This window comes from Lathyrus oleraceus, chromosome 7 (assembly GCF_024323335.1).
Source record: "Lathyrus oleraceus cultivar Zhongwan6 chromosome 7, CAAS_Psat_ZW6_1.0, whole genome shotgun sequence".
Lineage (NCBI taxonomy): Eukaryota > Viridiplantae > Streptophyta > Magnoliopsida > Fabales > Fabaceae > Lathyrus > Lathyrus oleraceus.
Genome location: NC_066585.1, coordinates 529,825,827 through 529,849,153, shown reverse-complemented (window position 1 = coordinate 529,849,153; position 23,327 = coordinate 529,825,827). Strand labels below are relative to the sequence as shown.

At 35.5% G+C, this 23,327-nt stretch overlaps 2 pseudogenes; both read left to right on the top strand.

The window, feature by feature from the left end:
* The first annotated feature begins 15,315 nt into the window (after positions 1-15,315).
* Positions 15,316-16,851, top strand: LOC127100322 (protein GIGANTEA-like; annotated as a pseudogene).
* Positions 16,852-16,944: 93 nt separating this feature from the next.
* On the top strand, positions 16,945-18,806 carry LOC127100321 (probable 26S proteasome non-ATPase regulatory subunit 3; annotated as a pseudogene).
* The last annotated feature ends 4,521 nt before the right edge of the window (positions 18,807-23,327 follow it).

The following is a 23,327-nucleotide window of genomic DNA, read 5'->3' as shown; positions in this document are numbered from 1 at the left end:
TTATTGTAAAAAAATGTTTTGATTTAGTCAGGGTATTTCAATTGAGTTTGAGAGAAAATACTCGACGTTGGATCGAGGTTTTAGATTTGTGTTTTGAATGAAGTGAATTTATTTAGTGCATTGCTCTTCTACTCGATAAAAATCGAATAGGTCTCATTGTAAGAAAGCCCAAGAGTAAGCTATGTGAGGTTGATGGCGATGCTTTAAAAGCGATTGACTTACAAGGGTGTTTTGAATTGATTTGGAAAAGGCGTACTCGAGATTGGCCGAGGTTTGTATTTACATGTGCATATGAATTGAATTATGAAAATGGTCTCGAAATGAGATTGCTTATGAATTTTAGCTCATGCAACGTGAATGTAAAGTAACCAACAAGAAAATAAAGAGTCTCATTGTAAGGTAGCCCAAGAGAAAGCCTTTTGTGTGCAAAAGTGACATATGCTAAATAAAGGATAATGGTCTTACAAGCATGCATGCAAGTTACGGGTGAGAATCCAATTGTTTACAAAGTGTCACAAAGAGTAATGAAAAGGCCTCCAAGCAAAGGTCCTAAGATAAAATCCTCTAAGTCCAAGTTGATTAAGAATGGAGTGAATATTTTTGGTCTTACCATTTTATCATGTTTTTGTTATTTTTAATGTATGATGATGATAAAATAAATAACAAGTAAATAAATATACATGATGAGTTTGTACAATGATGATGATAACGAGTACTTGAATGTAAATTACAAGGTAATTACATAAAAGTAAATCACAAGATAAGGTAATGACATAAAAGTAAATCACAAGATAAGGAATGACAATATCACAATAATAATGGTTAGTGAATGTAAATGAACAATAAAATAAATTGCAAGGAAATAAAGTGCAATAATATAAATGTTAGAAGTTAGTAGTTAATGGTTAGTAACAATAAAATAAATTGCAAGGAATTAAAGTGCAATAATATAAATGTTAGGAGTTAGGAGTTAGTAGTTAGTAGTTAGTGGTATGTAGAATAACAATAAGCAAATAGAATAACAAGTTAATATAAAGAAAATGGTTTCATCTATGTATCAAATGACCCAAACATGGTTGAAATAGAGGCAACCTATCAATGCCTCAAAGTATCATGAAGGATCTATTGATCAATCATTAATAGGTTTGAAACATTGAAGGTTTTATCAACTCTAAACAACCATGGTCATGATCTAATAGAACTCATCAACCAAATAAATGTAACAACAAGTCAACAATAAAAATTAAATGATAACAAGAAAAAATGTAAAGGAAATGGTTTCATCTATGTATCAAATGACCCAAGCATGGTTGAAATAGAGGCAATCTATCAATGTCACAAAGTATCATGAATGATCTATTGATCAACCATTAATAGATTTGAAGTATTGAAGATTTAGTCAACTCTAAACAACCATGGTCATGATCTAATAGAACTCATCAACCACATAAATGTAAATGATAACAAGAAACAAAGTTTGATTGAAAATGGTGGATAAAAAGTAGTAAGAGCAAAAAATCCCCAAAAGGGTGTAAACCCACAAAAAAAAACACTTGTCTCAAAGTTGACTCAAATCTCTCTCAAAACACAACCCAAGAGTAAAAAATCATTTTCAAACATAAAACAAAACCAAAAAATGTTAAGGAGTTTGAGTCTAAAATATTACCAAGAGTGTGGTGTCAAAACTAGGTTATTGTTGTGTTTGGGTTTGAGAATGAAGCAAAAAGCTTGGAAGAGGGTGGCTATGGTTGTTGTGGTAGGAAAATGGAAAAGAATGAAGGTGTATGTTTATATGGTGATGGTGAATGATTATGTAAGTGAAGGTTACAAGTTTGCTACTATTTTTGTTGTGTGGAGATTGTGGATTTTTACATGGTGGTTGGGTTGTTCAAAGAAGAAAAGAGGGTTTGGGTGAGTTAGGGTTTAGGTTGAAAAGAGGGAGCTTGAAATGTGATTTGGACAGAGGTTTTGTGGCTTTCAAGCTTGAAAAATGAGTGGGGATAATGCTCTATTTATAGGGGAAGCAAAGGGTTTGAAGTGGGTGAACCAAAAGGTCCTCTGTGTAAAAAAACAAAGCTATTTCTGCTGTCTGCGCAGGTGTAATCGGTTACCCTAATTAGGGTAATCGGTTACACAGTCCCAAAATGGCCAAAAAAATAAGTTTTTGGTCTGGGTAATCGGTTACCCTGATTAGGGTAACCGGTTACCCAAATTTATTATTTTTTGAAATAATGAATGTATGCATGTGCAGTAGGGTCATGAATCAGATAAAAATTGTATCGGGGTAGGGACAAAATTGGGGTATGACAATTGGCTACATGTTTGTCGTGTGTCCTACTATGTGGGGTTGCTTCTGAACACTTTAACCCCTCTTGTCAAATCTTGAGATATCTTAATATTACACTCTTTGGACTTGAAAATGTCATAAGTCCTTAACCCTTAAAAATATCGACTTTGACATTATGTCAATGCACTGTTATGTGATCTTTCAAGATTCTGAACATGTTTGAAATAGAGGGTGATCCTAATCTTGTGGATCTATTCCAGAGACTCCTCTAAACTGTTCTCAGCTTCGACTTCTCTTAAAGGTTAATCAAATTTCCCGATCGATATAATCAGTATGTCGTAGCTTTTGGTTTAAGCTTTAGACACTTTAGTAATATCAACATAGCTATGACCATCACTTTGTTGACTTTTCTCTTAGCTAAAAAATTTGGGATGACACTTGTTAAAAGCTCTCAAAGTATTATTGGAAACTCTCAAGATCAATTCTTTGGGAGAGGACTATGTCCTTTTGTTTTGACATAACCTCTATAATTCTGGATGTCCTTCTTTTCCCTTAAACTCTTTAAATACGCAATTTATTTTCTGACTTTTATTTTTTCTGCTGCTAAGTTTTTCAAAATGTGTTTAACTCTGATTTTATTTCACAAAAGCTTCTAAAAACAAGTTTTTCCAATCCACACAATTTACCCCCATCTTGTGTGTGAAGTCTCAAGTCCAACACAGGCCTGGTGAGATGTCTTATACTGATGTGAGAAAAAGGTGAATGCTATGTTAAGCGTAGTTAGCCAAGAGGATAGAAGGAAGATCTTTGGTGGGAGGGGGGACTTTCATGCTCTTTTTTTTACACGTGTGATTGTGCTTTGAAGATAGTATGGTTAAAATAAGCAAGTTAACCATGTTTTATAGCCTTGCAGATGCTCGAGGTATTCGGCTATTGTGAATATCAGGAGGAATCAAATTATGGGTGCAGAGGCTACTCTGATAGTGGAGGAATCAACCCAACCTCAAGTTTCGACCAAGAAGGCCAGGGAGGAGGAACAACGGTCTCCTCGGATTGAGTCTTCTTCAAAATGAACTCGTGTTATTGAGGATGATGCTTCCGTGGAGGTGACTCCTTTTATAAAAATATATGACATCTTTTCTTCCTGGCCGCACTCTTGATGAGGCTGGTGCTATTGTTTCGACATCAGATTTATCATTCGTCCAGAGTCTCCCCAAGGGGGATAAGATGGAACTGGCTTCTTAACATGTTCAAGGTTGGTACCATTTTCTCTCTCGTCTCTGTCGGACAAGGTGATATCTTGGTCCAAGATTATCCCTCCCAGTAATGTGATACTTGGAAAGGGAAGGCCAGAACTTTTACTAGAGGTTGACTCTTCAAGATTTCTTTTAGATGTTAAATCTACGAATGTATTATTCGTTGAGATTTAATTCTCCTTTGTTCTTTCGAATTTTTCACTAGATGGTACTTCATATTCTCTTATTGATGAAATTCCTCTATTTGATGTTGAATCTTCTAAGGATTGTTCTACTATCGAGACTACTATTTCGAAGGAGATTATTGGAGTTCATTTTTCTTTTTCACGGGATTTATTTGATGAGATTGCTAGAGATGCTTCTCATTCAGTTTCTTAATGATTTCTTCCTTGTTTTTTTTTAATTGTAAACATTCTCATCTCTAAATTTAAGGATTGGATAACTTTTCTGATTTTAATACTTAAGCCTTAGATATTTATTAGTAACAAAGGTTCTAACATTATTTCCAAAATTTCTAAAGGCTGCAAGGAATTTATGAAGGAATTATTTATCTTCTTTGCCTTGTGTGTTCATTCTCTCTTGTTTGATACTTGGAGAAACATCATAGATCATTTCAAGAGTGTCGCACATTTCCTTGGCAAAATTACGATTAAGGACATAGAAAATTTGATTTTCATCTAAAGATACGACTGAGAAACTTTTAGTTTAAAAAACAATTTCAAACTTTCTTTTTCTTCTTCGATTAAAAAATAACTGATTTATCTACTACTTCACCATTAACATGGTGAGTAGGGATAAACAGATCTTGATATAGTTTCTCACAACTCAACATGGTGAGTAAAGAAATTTAGTGGAATATAAAAGATATAAGGGAGGAGAGAATAAAACAAAAAAATTATAGAGGTTCGGTCTAATGAAGTGACATACTTCTCTTCCCAAGAACTTATCTTGAGAGTATCCGATTTTCTTGAGAGTTTTTCACTATTACGGAAAACACCTATCACAACGGTTGGAAAAGAGATACTACCATGTTGAACCAACCGTTGTGAGGTAATTTTGATTGTATGCACGATGTTTTCCACCACAGTCGTATGACCGTGATTATAAGCTATGTAACGTGCGTTCTCCCATAATGGTTAGTTTAAACAACCGTTGTGATATTCTCCAATGCATAATATTTAGCAACAGTTGGTATAAACAACTATTGTGATATATACAACAAATTTTATTATAAATTATGTGGAATGCTTACTTCGCCAATGCTCACTAAACATATAACCTTTCAATCTAATCTAGAATATTATAATATGACAAATTAAGTTATATTAGAAAAACAAGTTCACGTTAAATGCTTGACAAGAGTTCTTCAACTCCTTATCCGTATTTTGATCTTTAACAGTTAGAACTTTGTTTAATAATTGTAGATCTTCAACCGCTCCTTCCTTCATCTCTAGTCCATTTTGCAAAATATTATTTACTTTGCAAACAAAGTTATAGGTGGAGAGATGAGAGGTTGAAGATGTACAATCATTAAATAAAGTTCTAACAGTTAAAGAACAATATGTAGATAACAAATTAAAGAATTTTTGTCAAGAATTGATCGCGTACTTGTTTTCTAATATAACTTTATCTATCATATTATGATTTTCTAATGCAATGTGAAAAGTTATATATTCGGTAAGGGATTGGAAAAACACTCAAACCACATAATATAAAATAAACTCATTTTTTAAACAAATATTAACAACAATGTTCATCAATAATATTCATCAACAACAAACCAGAAACAACATACACGAAGAATGTTTCAGAAATTTACATGTCCCATAATGGTATCCACAATGAAATAAGGATGAAGTTGAAGTTAGAGCTGCAAACTTGTGTCTATTTTGGATGGATGTTACTCTGGATCTTTCATACAAGTTTGCACCGCTTACTTTAGTTGCATCCTCGTTATTGAAAAAAGCATCCCTACCTACAAGTCAAAAAAAGCAGAAAGTTAAAATATAATGAAATAAGTTATTGAAACATAAATAATAATAGATAAACAAATTTTGTAACATAAACCATAATGAAGACGAACCTGTAAAGTAGCCATTTGCTAAGATTTGATCAAACAAAGGAGTACCTTGAAGAAGACGAGTTGGCTGGATACGATTGGGGTTTCCATATGAGAGAGGTAGGTGAGAGAGATGTTTAGGGTTTTGTTTTGAGAGAGACGGGTGAAAGAGGTGTTAGGGTTTTATTTTGAGAGAGACGACTGTAATGTACTGAAGCGAGAGATAATTTTGCTTATATATAAATAGGTAACATATTTTACCACGGTTGAAAACATGAACTATGATGAAATAATTGAAACTTATACCATGGTTGATTATAACAATCGTGGTGATATAAAAGGTCAAGCCCATTATGTCACGATAAATGAAAAATTGTTGGAGTTGGTATTTGAACAATTTCACTCCAAGTACCTTTCACTATGATTGTTACCTATGATCGTTGTGAAATGTCCTTTAGTAAATACAAAAAAAAAACGCCCCAAAAAGAACCACGGTTACTCTCTAAGCCTAATAGGGATTTTGCACCGGCTAATCTCAAACAAGATGGAGTTTTGAGTTGCCTATCCTCTAAACTGAACCGAGGTTTTATACAGGTTGACCATGAATCGAACCGATATTTTTATTGTGGTATAAGCTTTTAATTAGGGTGAACTCAGAAATCAAGTGACATTTTATACCATGTTAATGTCGAATCAGTAGATCTTTTGACCAAGTTGAACTCAAGAACGGGTGTGAATATCTTTCATTGGTTGATTTTCACAAACTCGAAAAAGAGCTTTTCTTTAATGGCAAAGCTCACTTACCAAACAAAAATTATATTAATCCCCCCAAAACAAACAAGAGATTTTAAAATGGTTTATCTCCTAACCAAAATGATCACTTCCTAAGGAAGAAGGATTTACTCAAGCGAAAAATGTACTCTTGGTAAATATACAATTAAGCCCTCACCCAAAATACAATTTCTCACTAAAATCAAGAATGCTCTCAAAGAAATATGACTAAAATACGTGAGAAAAGTATAAATAATTTAGAGAGATTATGAGAGAAATGAAAAGTGAGGTTTTATCACCTTTTCTAGATGATTTGAAATGATTGAGGAGCTCTCTATTTCCGGAACAAAAAATAATGTAATTTTAGAAATAATGTACATACCAATTAAATGATCTAATCTATTAGTTAATCGACTAGGCAATGCAAAGGAAAATCTCATACTTTAACCCATAAAGACAAATGAGTATGAAATCTTAATCGAAGGGATTTAGATATTTGGCCCAACTTTTAACAACAAGCTATGAATTCTTCATAATCTAAGGATTTCCTTAGGAGAATCATGTTGATGACGTATTTGAATCTATGAAAATTTGTTGTATCTTGTCTTCCTTTTCTTGGATCTTTAAACTAGATTATAATAAATGTTAGATATAGTTTGCATTGAGATTCCCATTTACGTTATTTTGGTAATTTCCAGTACCTTATTGTATATCCTTGTCTATTAAATTAAACAAAGTGATACATAGTTACTATTTCATCTAAATTTTTAATTTTATTTTTTCTCTCTCATATGTTTCTTGTTTCTAAAATTTGCTCTGTTTGAATCAACATTTGTGGGTTCTTGGTAGTTTTGTTATTGTTGATACATAGAGAATAATCATGAAAGGATGATCCTAAATCTTTATGAATGCATCCTACACTAAGGCATTGCTTTTTATCCATGGCATATAATAAATTATGTATCTACGTACTTATAAGTATGAAGTTAATGATTTGTTGATAATCTAAAATTTTGATGACGATAAACCCAATGACTAGTGAAGTTGGTGAAGCCGGTGGTAATAGTTTTCCAACTCTCTGATGATGGTGACCAAACTTAAGTACATCTCAAGTATGGGTGGGAATAGGTTGAGCCGAGTTAGTATTTGTCAAGCCTGAGTATGTCTTGTTAAAATATTCAAAGCCTAAGTCTGGTCTGTAGTCTATCATATGCTTATTTTTAGGTCTGATTCTGACTTTTTTGAAGGTGTGATTAGCCTACTATCCTCCTTAAAAGCCGACTTCATTTGAACATTTGTAAATAAGAAATTCATCTAATGTTAAATAGACTAACAAATTATAATATCAATGAGACTAAATATTTATTTTCATTGAATAATTCGAGTTTACCTATTAACATAAGTTTTGTGATACTACTTGTTTGAGAGTACTTATGAAAATAACTTACGATAATAAATTATGACATTATTCATAAGTTTTTTCCAACTTATTTTCATAAATTTTTCAAGATAACTAAGATTTACTTTTATTATTTTAATTCCAATTACAAAATACAGTTTAAATATTATAAATGTATTCATGTTTATATCAATAGGTCGGCCTGAAAAACCTAAAAGGTTTTTTTATCGACTTTCTAGTTAGCGACAACTTGTCTTTGATCTAAGCACCAATCTCCGATAATGATCCCCTTTATGTTTGATCTAAGCACCAGTCTCCAGTGAAGATACCCTTTTATTTTTTATCTAAGCAGCGGTCTTTGGCGACGATCTCCTTTTGTTTAGATCTAAGCACCAGTCTCCAGAGACGATCTCCTTTTGTCTTGATCTAAGCACTGATCTTCAGCAGTAATCTCTTTATGTTTGATCTAAGCACCGATCTCTAGCGATAATCTCTTTATGTTCGATCTAAGCACCAATCTTCGATGATGATCTCTTTATGTTCTATATAAGCTCTAACCTTCTATGACAATCTCTTTTTGTTTCGATCTAAGCATCGGTCTTTGGCGATGATCTCTTCTTGTTTGATCTAAACATCAATCTCTGACAATGATCTCCTTTGTTTCAATCTAAGCACCAGACTCCAGCGATGATCTTCTTTTGTTCGATCTAAGCACCGACCCTCGGGAAGGCGACGATCGCTTTATGTTTCAATCTAAGCACCAGTGTCCGACAAAGATCTCCTTTTGTTTTTATCTAAGCATCGGTCTCCGGCAACAATCTCCTCTTGTTTGATCTAAGCACTGGTCTTTGATGACGATCTCCTTTTGTTGCGATCTAAGCATCGGTCTCTAGCGACGATCTCCTTTTGTTTCGATCTAAGTACCGATATCCAATTATGATCCCCTTTTGTTTCGATCTAAGCACCGTTCTCCGGTGACGATCTCCTTTTGTTTTGATCTAAGCACCGGTCTTCGACAATGGTCTCATTTTGTTTCGATCTAAGCATCGATCTTCGGTGACAATCTCCTTTTGTTTCGATCTAAGCACCGGTATCCGATGAAGATATCCTTTGGTTTTGATCTAAGCACCAACCCTTGGTAAGGCGAAAATCTCTTTATGTTTCGATCTAAGCACCAACCTTCAACGACGATCTCTTTGTGTTCTATCTAAGCACTGACCCTCGGAAAGGGGACAATCTTTTACCCTATCCTGACTAGTTTATTTTCTTCCATATTCCTTTTCATGGACAAAATTTTGGATCCTTTAATATTTAATTATCTCCCACCACGATCACATGAGAATTGTCGTCACTCATGTCCTCAGATTGAAGGTAATTAAATAGGGGCAGTTGTCGTACCATAAAATTTTCCCACTTGTTTTTTATTATCTTTTATTTTTTTATCATTTTAAAAAAGAAAACAAATTCAAAAGTGTGAGTTAGTTCATTTGGTAGTTAGGTAAGGATGTCAAGTGCTAGGTCATGAGTTCCAAACCCCACTACATTTCTTTGAATTATATTTATTAAATGCCAAAAGTCAACAAGAGTCAAATGTTGACTTTTTTTTATAGTTTTAATTTCATTTTTCATTTTTTTCGTTTTTAATCCAAAAAATAATTATTTAGTCATTTATCTCATTTTTTGTTTTAATTATGAAAATACACAAATATTTTATTTGTTTTTATTTTATTTTTATTTTTGTTTTACATCTTAATGATAAAGAAATAATCAATTTGATTTGGAAGGTATTGGTACAAATCTTTTTCGATTTGAAAAATATCTCCTCAAATAATATTAATTATTTTCTCTTGATTATATTTGGTTTTCATTTCTTTTTCATTTAACCAAATTTACTAGTATAAATTTGGGACTAATTGGGTTTGAATGGAACAAACAATAAAACACCACACAAAAAACACAATAAATCATCCACAATTCTACATCGAAAAGAATACTGTGTTGAAATAAAAGACTTGGTATGCTTACTAACTTATTTATAATATTTTGGTATATGCTTTGCTTTTTTGCTTGATATAGACAATTCCACTACTACTGTTGCACGTGATATTCTCTATTAGATGTAGATTTTCTCATTTTATTATTTATATGTTTATTTATTAATATTACAATACACATTTCTAAATTTTTTTATTACTATTATTATTATCATTATTATTATTGTTTATTACAATACATATTCAAACATTAAGTGTGTTTATTTAAGTACTTTTTTTCTTTTTAAATTTCGTGTATTTCAATCGAAATTATTAGTATTGTTGTTATTATTGTTTATGATTTTTTTTAATATATATATATATATATATATATATATATATATATATATATATATATATAATATTATATATATAATATATATATATATATATATATATATATATATATTATATTAAGTCTAAATTATTTTAGATTGGACTCTAAGCCTATTGCTATATGCATCCCATGGATTTTTCGTTTATTTAACTATGTAATTTATTTTATTATTTTATTTTTAATCTAAATATTATTATTAGAAAAATACAAAAACAAAAAAATAATAAAAATAATGTTTATCAAAAAAATAGTAATTTTTTGGATTTTAATTATTAGTCTTTTCTTTCCACTAATTTAACTTAAGTTAGTTTTTAATTATCATAATAAAAATGCCAAAAAAAAATCATTTTTTAGTTTGTTTAATTTATTTTCTTAAATAACAAAAATTAATAAAAATAAAGTTTATAAATAAGATAAAAAATAATTCTTTTATTTTAAATTAAATTCCTAAAATACTTCTAATTAAATACGGAAGAATGAGTGAATGTACATTCACCCGTTCATGATCTAGGGCTTAGCGAACACTTTTGTTTTAATTATCATTTGTCTACCGCAAACACCTTTTCACAATAGCTTAGGATAAAAAATGAACGAATGCACATTCGTTCATTTGAGTGATTGAAGGCATAGAGTACGCTTGGCCCAAGTCGATCATTCTTTTCTTCATTACATAAAATAAATCACAGTTCATCAAGTCCTTTTTATCCTTGTGCATCTAAAATCAAACTCTTTTTCATAAAAGGATGGTCTGATCCATTTAACGTGAATACAAACAAACACCTAAGCATCTATCGCGTGAGCATGCAGACATATGTTTAACCTCTAAAATGCGATTTAACATTATTTTCTAAACTTAATCAACCCACAAACATTTTTTACACAAACTACGGAGCTTTTATTTTCTCATCTCACTGTGAGAAAACGTAGGCACAGAATTTTGAAACCTTGTCAAGCACACTAATTAAAAAAGTAACTTTTCCCCCTTTCTTTTATAAATATCTTTTTTTTAATATTTTTAATAAACAAGACAAGTGCAAACATTCCTTAAGCAAACATTTAACCCTAGCTATAAGGAGGTTCCTGTTGAGTACAACGGATGCGAAGGGTGCTAATACATTTCTCTCCCATAACCGACTCCTGAACCCGCATTGGTCGCAATGGTCATTTTATCCTTTTTCCTTAGGGTTTTATCATTATTTTCTCTTTCCTTAGAATAAATAAAATTCAGTGGCGACTCTGCTAGTCATCCGCGAGCGTGCGATGCGCTCGTAAGGTCATATTTTTTGAGATGCGACAGATACTAAGGTAACTCTCTCTCTCTCTCTCTGTCTCTCTCTCACACAGACACACACTCAAAAGTCCTTTTAAAGATTTTTTAATCTGTTAAAAATGTTTTTAAAGTCAAGCCAAGATATTTAGAAACTATCCACTTTCTTTTAAAAGTTTTTTAAAACTATACAAACGAATGGGGCATTAAGCCAATCAATTGGAAATACTTTTCTGAACTAGCCAATCGATTGAGGTGTGTCACACCCCGATTTTGACCCTGATATTCATATCATTATTTCATTCATTTTCTTTGTTCCTCACGATTTTGTTTCCTCTAACATGGTCCCCCCTTTTGTTTTCGTGAGCATCAAGTGGTCTCCTCTTATGTTATTGTTGCACCTTGTTGTATTTTGCGCACTCAAGGCGAAGTTCAGCTGTTAACATATTTAGATACATAGGCACATTCCGCGTCGTTGGTAATCAAGAAAATTCAAGGATTATTGTGTTTGGATTAGAGTGACTTACCATGTCTTAAGGGAGAGTCATTATCATGTGAGTTTTTCAAGAGGGGCCAATCATGGTCGTCGCTGGAATCAAGCATCTACTCTCAATGGATTAGATATATATATCAGAAAATACTGTCGCAACGGAAGTCTACACCTGTACTGAGGGTGTTTTTTCTTTTGAAACAAGGGGATATTGGATAATTCTTGACCACTTGAGGCTTTATGGTTATTGTCACTTGTTAGGTTTCGTTCTTTCATTAATTTTGATTACAAGAACTCTTGAATATGACATGCTGCATTTTGGCTATCTTGGTTTTGCTCTAGTTTTCTACCGAATGAGGCTAAAAATACTAAAGAAAGGAAATCAAGTCTTTAGGTATTTAAGGATGTACAACTTCGTTGTTACCATCCTCTTTCTTGCATATCAATCTCCTTGTGCTGACTTTAGAGAAATCAAAAGTGGTTACGTAGAACGGATAAATGAATTGGTTGGATTTCACAAATATGATTATGGTTTTCAAATTACATCAAGATCATCATTTATAGAAATCATCATATTCATGTTAGTATCACTACAGTCATACATGTTCTCATTTCCAGATTTCGTTTATGTATCAAATACTTGAGAAACAACAAGAAACATATTACGAGGATCTGAGAAAAGGCCGTGGATTTTGTTTCTCTCTCTCAACCTCGTCGTGAAACTGTTCAATGGATGCTTAAAGTCAATGCTCATTATGACTTTTCACCTCTCACTGCAGCACTCGATGTTACTTACTTTGATAGGATCCTTCTAACCTTCCATTTCCAAAAAGATAAGCCATGGATGATTTAGCTTGTTGTTGTTACTTGCATCTCTTTAGATGAAGGACCTTCACTCATTGATAGCCGGCATCTAAACAGGCCTCAAACCTGCAGGTTTTGGTTTCCAAACAAGCAAAATAAATTGTACATCAGTTGAATAATAATATTAAACCAGATCATGTAACAATGGTAGCAGTTTTAATAGCTTGCATTCATTCTGGTTTTGTAGCACAAGGACAATTGCTATTCAGAAAAATGATAGAAGTCTATGCAAATAAATCCAAGGATTGAGCATTATTCCTGTATGGTCCATTTCTTTGGAAGGGCTGGTCTTATTGACAAAGCAAAGGAGTTTGGAAGTGTTTAGTAATATCATACAGGATTATATATGTGCGGTTACCGTCATACTAAGACCCACCAAAGTCATTTCAAAACGGTTAAATTCCTGAACTGACCATTGTGCTTACAGGCCTCAGTTAAAACTCGAAAGCGGCACAAACCACACATCAATCTGCCAAGTAATGCATCAGGAACCTAGCAGTTTGATCCGTCACCCTTGCTCCATGAACCTCCTGCAATGCAAAAGTCGCATTTTGACTACTTCAGCAGCATACCACTGATCTACACTGCTATCCTGCCAGAAGTTAGCCCCTGTAATTCAAAAACCAACTCAGTTCAGCTCATGTCAAGATGAAATTTGCAACAAACTTCGCCTTGCTTATGTATTTGGTCTGTTGTCAGAGTGCTATTTGCAGCTGGAAAATACCAAAGATACCACCGCATGTTTTAAAAATAGCTGGGAAGCATGCAAGGCCAAGGCTAGATAGTCGGTTCATTTTGGATGTCAATGTTATAGATGGTACAATGATGGCTCCATCTACTCCGTTCACGAAGATCTGGCAGATGCGCAACAATGGCACAATAGCGTGGCCCAAGGGAACTCAACTTGGAGGGGACAAATTAAGTGAATCACATTCTGTTGACTTGGAGGTTCCCGATTCTGGTATATCCGCGGAGATGGAGCTTGACATTGCAGTTGATTTTATCGCACCCCAGTCACCTGGTAGATACATATCATACTGGAGGATGGCATCTCTCTCCAGACATAAATTTGGCCAACGGGTTTGGGTCCTTATACAGGTTGATGCTTCTCTCAAGGACTCATTCTATGATAGCTTTCAAGGCCTGAACTTGAATATTCCCCTTGGTGGGGGTAGCTCTGAAGGGCATCAGATTATAGATATCAATGTTCAACCTGTTGAGGATGTTGCTTTTCACCAACCCAAAAATCCTTCTGTAATACCTGCACAGAATTTGTCAGCACCAATAAGTGTTATATCTGTAACGCAAGCATGCAAAGAGAGTCAGAACAATGATTTCATTACTTCTCCAGGTCTGCTGCATGGGCAGCAGTATAAATACGTGAATTCACCTGATCTTTGTCTTTCTTCATCTAATGTTCAGAAGCATGTTGAGGAACCCTCTAGAATATCTGTTAAACTAAATTCAGGGAATGCAACTCCCATTGTTAGTTTGCCAAGTCTGACAGATTCATTGGACAGTGTTGCTGTCAAACAAGAATTTATCCAACAGTCAGATAGAGAGAGAAGATCTAGCTTGCATAGTCAGGTTGTAAAGGCATTGAGTGGCTTGGCAACTGTTGATGAAGCTTCAGGGTCTAATATCCCTGTGCTTTCTGGGTTTAGTATTCCTAAATTGGTCTTGCAGATAGTTACAGTCGATGCCATTTTCAGAGTCACAAGTCCATCAGTGAGTGAGCTTGTTATTTTAAAAGAGACTGCCTTTACTGTGTATAGCAAGGCTCGTCGTGTTTCATTTTCTTCGCACACCGCAAAACCAGTCTCAACAAAGGATTTATCTCTGGATTTTTCCACTGCTGATGCTGCAAGAAAGGTGGTCAAGCTAAAAGCGTTTTCTAAGTTTGAGAATAACAGCAGGGGGCTCATTGATGATTCGCATGATATTAAGACCAGCAATAACACCAGCATCCTTGGTAGCTTGACACTGAGAATCATTGAACAGAGAAACTCTGTCAAATGGATCTTGACATTCATAGAGCAAATAGTTCAGCATCATCAATCAAGTGAAGCAGTAGATAATTGCTTCCTCATCTCTTCATTATTCACTCTACCGCCACCACCGTTTAAACTTCCAGTTCAGTTCCGGATAATGCTAATATGAAGAACTGTTGGTTTTTCGACAACAATTTTAACGGTATGTCGGATGAGATTCTTGGGGAAGTTGCGATCCTAGTCTTCATGTTTTTCACATTGATGCTTAGAAGTTGGCATCAGCCCGGTAGTGACGGTTCCATGCCAAGACGCAGTGGAACTACTGATGTTCATGATAAAAATGTAACCCAACTTTCTTCATCCACTTCCAAGACTTCAGTTGATGATCAAGAGAAGGAACGACTTCATCATCAGCAGCAGGCTGAACGACTTCATCATCATCAGCAGGCTGAGCGGCTTCATCATCATCAGCAGGCTGAGCGGCTTCATCATCAGCAGCAGCAGGCGGAACGATTTCAACAGCAACTGCAGCAACAACAGCACAAGAAATCAATGGAACCCTCGAACAATCGCAAGTATTCTCATCTCCACTATTACATCTCTTAACCCTCCTAATTCAGGAATTTCATTATTTCTCCAGAAATTAGCTCTAAATATAGGGATTGGAATGGTGAATTATATTATTTTCTTACTTGATTGGTAGCATGTTTTGGATGGATTGGGGATAAAATTGCTTTTCATATATAATCAGAAGCAAAACAAGAAGGGAATAGTTTGAGATTTGGAAGCTTTTGATGGCTTCTACTATGGCTGCTACTAGTGAAAGATGGATTGATCGTCTTCAATTTTCCTCACTATTTTGGCTTCCACCACAAGATGGTCAGCAAAAGAAGGATCAAATTGCTGCATATGTTAAGTACTTGATTCAGTTTACATCAGAGCAATTTGCCGACGATATTGCTGAGTTGATCCGCAACCGTTACCCGTCGAAGGAAATTCTCCTCTTTGATGATGTTTTGGCAACATTTGTCCTTCATCATCCAGAGCATGGGCATGCAGTTGTACTTCCAATTATTTCATGTATTATCGACGGCACACTAGTCTATGATAAGACTAGTCCTCCATTTGCTTCTTTGATATCTTTAGTCTGCCCTAAAAATGAGAACGAATATTCAGAACAGTGGGCTCTGGCATGTGGTGAAATTTTGCGTATTTTAACTCACTACAATTGCCCCATTTACAAAATGGAAAGGCAATCGAGTAGTGGCAACCTTGCAACAACTAGTGAGCCTCTTAATGGGTACAGTGCTTTGGCACAAGAGAAAAAACCTATTAGGCCCCTGTCCCCCTGGATTACCGATATGTTGTTGGCTGCCCCTGTAGGCATTAGAAGTGACTATTTCCGGTGGTGCAGTGGTGTTATGGGCAAATATGCTGCTGGAGAACTCAAGCCTCCGTCAACTGCCTCTTCCCGTGGTTCTGGGAAACATCCTCAACTCGTGCCTTCGACTCCAAGATGGGCTGTTGCTAATGGCGCTGGTGTTATATTAAGTGTTTGTGATGATGAAGTTGCTCGCAATGGAACTGCTATTTTAACAGCGGCTGCTTTTCCTGCACTATTGCTTCCTCCTCCAACCGCCCATACTGTCGTGGAATTTGTATATACCTTTACTTAAGGTCTTGGAATATCTTCCTCGTGGAAGCCCGTCAGAAGCATGTCTCATGAAAATATTTGCTGCTACAGTGGAAGCCATTCTTCAGAGAACATTTCCACCCGAATCCAGTAGAGAACAAAACAGAAAAGCAAGTTACCTCTTTGGCATTGGTTCAGCCTCTAAAAACCTTGCTGTGGCAGAACTTCGCACTATGGTTCATTCACTTTTTCTAGAATCGTGTGCTTCTGTAGAGCTCTCTTCCCGTCTACTTTTTGTTGTCTTGACCGTCTGTGTTAGTCACGAAGCCCAATTCAGTGGAAGCAAGAAGCCTAGAGGTGAAGATAATTATTCAGTTGAGGAAATCATCGAGCAAAATTTGAGGACGTTGACAAGGCATATACTGTTGCATTCAACCATGCTGAATTGAGAGCTAACTGTACTTGCCAAATGTTTGAGCATTCGGGCCTTCTTTGCAGGCACATTTTAACTGTTTTCACTATGACAAATGTACTTACATTACCATCCCATTATATCTTAAGACGGTGGACAAAAACTGCAAAAAGTAGTGCTGGATCAGATGATCGTATTGCTGAATTACATAGTCAGGAGTCTCTGACATTGAGGTACAGTAATCTATGCCGGGAAGCCGTAAGATATGCCGAGGAAGGAGCAGTAACGGTGGAAACTTATAATGCTGCAGTGACTGGTCATAAAAAAGCTGGTGCAAGAAGAACTTGACCGATTTATGATTGGCAGAATAACTCTTGTAATTGCGCATTGTCTTTCCACAATTCACAAAACTGACCTCATAGATGTGATTCAACAAGGAAGTGCTTTTGAAATTGGGACTCATGACGAGCTTTTCTCCAAAGGTGAAAATGGAGTTTATGCCAAGCTCATTAAGATGCAGAAGATTGCTCATGAAATTGCTATGAATAATGCTAGAAAGAGTAGTGCGATGCCTCCAACTCTGAGATTTGTATTGGATGGAGGAATGCCAATTTATTTGCTTGCAAAGGATTTAATTCTGTAAATTATTGGTGAAATATCTGTGGCCGGTGCAACTTACAAATATATGGAGTTTGTTGGCAACCGTTGAAAGTTTAACTATGGAAGAACGAATGAACATTGATGCAATTGACAAAGACAATGAGCCCTTCAATATGATTTCAGCTTTTGGTGCTCACCCTACACCTTCTCACTCCGTTTCCGCAGCTATTCCTTCTACATTGCATCATTTCAAGGAAATAGCATCAATCATTGAAACTGGTTCAAACTCTAAGGAAGTTCGCAGAATTTCTCGTGCCGTGCGCCTTACTATTGCTTTGAGGTCCAAACTCACAGCTCCGGTTCTCTCATCGTTCATCGATCACGTTCTTCCTACAGCTTCTGAGTCTCATTCTAGGTTATCTTCTTATCTTCCCAATCCCAAGGTTGATGATCATGAGATGGAAGTGGATTCTGCAACATCTGCAGCTATTCAAACCCTAGCCAAACACTTGTTGCCTGAGCTAGAAATCTACTGTTACTTCCTTTTGCTTCTTTTTCTTATTGATCAGAAACGATATGAAGAGGCCAAAGCCTGTTCCTCAGCTAGCATTGACCGGCTCAAGAACTTGAATAGAAGAACTGTTGATGTTATAGCCTCAAGACTGTACTTTTATTACTCATATAGCTATGAGCTTACTGGAGATCTTGCTGAAATTCGTGGAAACCTCTTTCAGTGCACAGAATTGCTACCCTGCGCCATGATGAACTTGGTCAGGAAACACTTCTTAATCTGTTACTACGTAACTACCTCCACTACAACCTATATGATCAAGCAGAGAAGCTGAGGTCTAAGGCTCCGCGATTGGAGGCACATTCAAACCAGCAGTTTTGTCGCTATCTCTTCTACCTTGGGAAAATTCGGACTATTCAGTTGGAGTATACCGATGCAAATGAGTCTCTCCTGCAGGCTGCTCGTAAAGCACCAGTTGCAGCACAGGGTTTTCGAATTCATTGTTAACAAGTGGGCCATTATAGTTCATTTACTGTTAGGAGAAATTCCTGAGAAGACTGTCTTCGTGCAGAAAGGAATGGAGAAAGCTTTGAGGCCATACTTTGAACTTACCAATGCTGTGAGGATTGGTGATTTAGAGCTGTTTCGGAATGTTGCAGAGAAGTATGCTACCACTTTCAAGACAGACGGGACCAATAATTTGATTGTTCGACTGCGTCATAATGTCATTAGGACTTGTTTGCGCAACATCAGTATATCATATTCTCGCATCTCGCTGGCTGATGTAGCTCAGAAGTTGAGGTTGAGCTCTGCAGATCCCATTGCTGATGCAGAAAGCATTATATCAAAGGCTACCATAGTGAAGCCAAGTTAACGATATCGTGCCCGAACAGGCCCTGCAACATTGGTTTAGCACACAGTTAGTTGAGGTGTAATTAAAACATTTTCAAAAATTCACAGTGGTAAATGCAATTGTTACTAACACAAAGGTTGACGTGAGGAGAGGGACCACAAGCTGGAATAAGGACAAAATTCCAAACGTCTTCCGTACAGACATTTCCCACTACTATGAGGAAACACAGCAACACAGCAGAGAGGAGAGGAGTCATATATAAAAAAGCAATCACTATTCACAAAAAACCCTAATTTTTGGAGAGGAGTCGTTACTGTTCACTAAGAGAAAAAGGAGTCGACGGCAAGGAGAAAAGAAAACCATAGTTTTTCTTGGTGGTGAAGAGCGGACAAGAAGATCAAAAACCGATTCAGACGGAACCTTACCTACGTCCGTCGGTCAATCTCACAGCAACCGGTTAGTTTCCTTTTCGAGTTTCTATTTCTATTTCTCCGTTTAGCTTCCTTGAAGCTTCCATTTGTGTGGTTATCTTGCCGTTAAATCTTTGATGTTCAAAATGGAAAGAAACAGGATCTATGTGCGTTAAGATGAATTTGTTTGAGTTCCGCTAGTGTTTTCAACTTTGTGTTTTATTTAAAAGGCGTGGTCCGTTTTTTTTTATGTTATGTATTAGCGCTTGAAATCATATGACAAGGATGCCTATCTGGCGGAGTTGGTAAAAGGGATGCACCATATTTTAATTTTACAGCATTTTTTAATTTCTATTTCACATTTCTTTTTAATCCTCTCATTATTCCTAATGTTTATTACCCCTTTTATTTATTTTAATTGTTAAATATCGATTTTAATTTATGGATTCAACAATTTCCATGTTGTTTATCTATGATTATTTTTATCGATACATCGATACTATTTCGCCGCGTTTTGATTAATCACATATGACATTTCAATTATTGTCAATATGTGCAAACCGACTTTGAGCACATTATCTAGATTTCTTATTTGCTTTTCAATTTCCATCTGTCTTGCACGTCATTGCGTTATGCGACTTTGATTCACATCCTCGCATCCCGATTTTTATTCGTGCACGTCCCGATATTGTTTCTTTCAACTTAATTTTTGAGTGTTTTGTAAATATAACTTGTTGTGTTATTTATTTTCTTCACGTGGCTTACTCTTGGGCCTTCTTATAATGAGACAGTTTTCTTGCACTTACACTCATACATTGCATTATTTGTTGTTTGGGCCCGATTTAATTATTCCAGTACTTTGAATCCCCATTCGATAAAATGTACCCCCACTCCCCTAGCATGTAATAATTTTACTATTTTATTCCTTTTATTGATTGACTGTTTAGTTAGCTACTAACACAAGAATAAAATCAACCATTTCCAAAAAATCAAAAATAAGACTCGATCCAACGTCGAGTATTTTCTCAATAAACAAATCAATCCATTTCTTCTTCCCATTCTATTCCATTTCTTTCAAACCTTCATCAAATGCTTGATCCAACGTCAAGCCATTTTTCATAATAAAAACTCAAAAAATATTAATTCATATTCAAGACCTTTTCAATAAAGATGGAAATGGAACGTGGTGGATACCACGCCCTCCTGAGACTAGGGTTCGAGATGGATGTCTCGCCTGCCCTAGCTCTCGCCATCATCCAAACTTATCTATTATGTTTCTCTCAAACATTCATTCAAAAATTTATCTTTAACGTCCATCAATGCTTAATCCAATGTCAAGTCATTTTCATAATAAAACCCAAAATATTTAATTCCTATTTAATACTTTTTTAATAAAGATGGAAATGGAACGTGGTGGATACCACGCACTCCTGAGACTAAGATTCGAGGTGGATGCCTCGCCTATCTTAGCTCTCGCCATCATCCAAAATTGTCGATGCGGTTTCTTCAATCCTTTCTCAATCAAATTCAAAACACTTAATCCTTATTAAACACTCTTTGCAAATAAGATGGAAATGGAACGTGGTGGATACCACACACTCCTGAGACTAGGATTCGAGATGGATATCTTGCTCATCCAAGATCTCGCCATTATTCAAAACACATCAAACCAATCAATTTATTTTTCTCTCCGCCGTGCGATTGACTCTTAAACCTTTTCTCAAACGAAAGGTGCTTTGTTTCAAAACAATGTGTAGCACCTCAAATTTGCACCTATCATTGTACATACATTCTCATATTAGGTCATAGCATAACATGGTCCATTGCATAGCATTGCATTGCCTCTTTTGCCTCAAGTGCAAGCAAATCAAGAAATTAGGTCAAACTGATCAGGAGATCAGTCAACCAAGCAAGCAAGTGTGTTTCTCAAGGAGCCAAGGCCCTAGGGTTGGTCCAACATGTTCACATGACTTGGGGGTCCATTTGAAGTGTTTAAGTCAAGGGTTGGATGTTCAGAAGTCATCAGTTCATGCACCATCAGTCAAAAACCCTAGAAAGTCAAACTTGGTCAACTGTGGTTAATTTTATGGTTTTGATGGATGGATTTGGTTTGAGAGAGCTTATTCATGTCCCAATAGGCCTCATATATCATGGCAATCAACATCATTGAAGAATTTGAAGCCAATCAGAAAATTTCCAAAAATAGAAACTGGACCTGTAATTTTAACTACCAAAAATGGAAACTTCTTGATCTTAAACTTACATCATGATACAAGCTCCAAATGAATTTTTGCCCAACATGAAAGTTGAAGATCTTGTTCTCCCATTTCCAAAAAGTCCAAGAACACTCAATTCCCATGTATGGTTGGCAAGATATGATCAATTCATTTTCACAAATTTTTGAACTTCAAAAGGCCATATCTCATGAACCATTTGGCCAATTTTGATGGGGTTTTTTCCTACAAACCACATTTTACCTCCTCTTTCCAAAAATGTAAATTTCATGCACCAAAACCTCACCATGCAAAATGCCATTTTTGGACTTGACTTCATTAAATTTCAAGTGTGGAAAAAGTTGACTTTTGGAATTAAACATTTTCAGCACATTTGGCCATTTGGAACTTGTTTTAATTGATATTTGAAACTTGCTTGAGGCCCAATTCGTGCAGGACCTTACACCCTCCATGTGCTTATGTTGAAAATTAGCAATTTGGCATTTGGCTTCATTTTGAGTTAACAAAACTTAACACTTCATTAACCAATGCTAAACAGCAAATATAAAGGAAGTTTTCTGTCATTCTAAACCTAGCTAGCAGCCTTGCACGACAGAAAAACTCTCATTCTCTCAATTTGGCATTTTCACGATTTGGAATTCCTGAGCAAAACTCTCAAAACCCTCGAGCCTCTCTTCATTGTTCCATCATCTGGACATCATTTGGAGACCATTTCAAGCTCCATCCTCCTACTGTAAGGCTTTCCACGTTCTGTTTCTCTCCAAGGCACTACAATGGTGAAACTTGATCTGAACATTTCCAAGCCTTGCTGAGCCAAATAGCTTCAAGTATTCATCATTTCAAAGCATAAGGGGGACCTGTTTCAAGCTTGCATCATCAATCCATCACTGTTTTGCCATTTGCTTCAAATCCAAGTAAGATTTCGACCCTCTCTTTTTCCAAAATCATGAGATGTTTCTGGTAGGTCTTTTGATGCTGAATCCATTGCAACTTGTCTCACTTAAAATGGTTGTGTTATGCATGATAAATCTGGATTTCAAATTTTGTGACCAAACATACTTTTGCTCGATTTGTTTTGCTTGAAATGATTTAGCGAAAATGAATGCTACATTCTTGTTGTATGTTGTTTGCTGACTCTATTGGTATGCATATCCATGATTTCTGGGTGAATTGATTTTTCATGTTTAAATGTTGAAGATGAAGTTACAGTAGATAAACCCTAGGATTTGCTCAGAAATTTGCATGAACTGTGTTTGTTTGCTGATGTTTAATGTTGCATGAAGTTCACTATATCACTGCCATGTTGCTTGTGTGATGTTGTGTGAAATTCGTTTGATGTTGATGAACATGAAGATGATGCAGCTGCTGTAACAAGCCCTAGGGTTTCTTTTTTCAAAACGCGTTTGGTTACTTCTGTGTATGTTACTGTTTCATTGAGAACCAGCCAATCAAAACATTCTATTTCGTGGCCCTAAACGGTGCGTTTGGATTAGTGTGTGTGGTATTCACAAAATTGCCACTCGGTCAACACTTTGACCATTGAACCATGTTACTTTGTTCATTTTGTTCCAAATTGTTACTCAACTTACAAAATTCCTAATTCACTCATTTCAACTCCAAAATTCATGAAATTTTTTTCATCATATTCACATGAATGTCTACTTTTTTATCATGATTTTTGCTGAATTTTTGGTTGGCTGGATTTTAAATGGTATTGGGTTTCTTGACATGTATGCACATTTTGTACCTTTTGCCAATCCTTTTGTGAAATGATGAGGATGTATCCAATGACCCTGAAATTTTTTGTGGTTAATCTGCACTCATTCATGTTTGTTTTGATGTAGAGTTCTTGAATTTATCACATGTGGTTTGTGAGATATGAATTTTTGAAGTAGGGTGTGACAATTTGTGTCACACCAA